Source organism: Myotis daubentonii, chromosome 17 (genome assembly GCF_963259705.1).
Source record: "Myotis daubentonii chromosome 17, mMyoDau2.1, whole genome shotgun sequence".
NCBI classification, from domain to species: Eukaryota; Metazoa; Chordata; class Mammalia; order Chiroptera; family Vespertilionidae; genus Myotis; species Myotis daubentonii.
Window position 1 is genome coordinate 29,649,420 of NC_081856.1, and position 1,474 is coordinate 29,650,893.

Genomic DNA, 1,474 nt, shown 5'->3' on the forward strand with positions numbered 1-1,474 from the left:
CAGCAGACCAGTTAATTTAGACCACTGGGTGTCTCTCTTCCCCAAACTTTGCAAGTAGATATTAACCAGACATCAGCCAACTGGGGCTGTGACATACCAGACAAATATTGACAGTTGCTAAGGCAACTGGGATAAAGTATTGGCCGAAGGATAATATAGGCGCCAATTGTGCATGCCATGTTTCTCACATGAGAGACAGACAGAGAGAAAATGAATGAAAAATACATTTCCAGCTCTCCAACTGTGGCTTAAGAACAACTTGCAGCTAAAGTTCATCTTAACTCCTTCATTTTTTCCTCTGGAGATTAACACTTTGGGGGCTTGGGGGGCCCTTAAGTCATTTGAAACACGTTACAAGGGGGAAATCTGTTTGGGTGTCAATTCTTTTCTCCTAGTTATCCTTGGAATTTGCTCTTCCAAATTGTTAGGGGCCAACAGTAAGGCCACATGTATTTTTGGCTTGCCTGATCTTGTCACAAAAGTGCTTTTTGCAACACTTCCTTCCAGAGATTTCTTATTAATCAACATTGGAATAATTAGCCTGCTTTTTTTTTTTTCCTCCTGCAACATGGTGTAGGGGAGCTTTTTATTTTTTTAAATATATTTTATTAATTTTTTACAGAGAGGAAGGGAGAGGGATAGTTAGAAACATTGATAAGAGAGAAACATCGATCAGCTGCCTCCTACACAACCCCTACTGGGGATGTGCCCACAACCCAGGTACATGCCCTTGACCGGAATCAAACCTGGGACCTTTCAGTTCACAGGCCAACTCTCTATCCACTGAGCCAAACCAGTTAGGGCAACGGAGGGGAGCTTTTAATCTGTGTTTAAACTTAATCTTTGCCATTGGGCTTTTGCCATTACACTAGTGCAAAGCCGCCTCCTCCTCCTCCTCCTCCTCCTCCCCCCCTCCCCCCCTCCTCCTCCTCCCCCCTCCTCCTCCTCCTCCTCCTCCTCCTCCTCCTCCTCCTCCTCCTCCTCCTCCTCCTCCCCCTCCTCTTCCTCCTCCTCCTCCTCCTCCTCCTCCTCCTTTTCCTTCTCCTTCTCTTTCTTTAGTTTTTAGAGAGTGTGGAAGGGAAGGGGAGAGACAAAGAGACATAGAGAAAGAGAGAGAAAGTGAGAGAGTGAAGCATTGATGCGAGAGACACATCAATTGGATTAATTGCCTCCTGCATGAGACCCAACCAGGGCCGGGGATTGAGCCTGCAACTGATGTATGTGCCCTTGATCAGAGTGGAACCCGGGACGCTTTAGTCCACAGGCTGACGCTCTATTCACTGAACCAAACCAGCTAGGGCAGGGGTAGGCAACCTTTATGTGAGTGCGTGCCAAAACCAGCAAAATCTCTGACTCAAAATTCTGCGTGCCAACCCTAATTTTTTGAGAACATGTTACGCCTACTTGATATGTCTTAAGCTGTACGTATGTGAAGAACCTTGAAGAAATAATAAAATTCATTCGAGTGACAAAA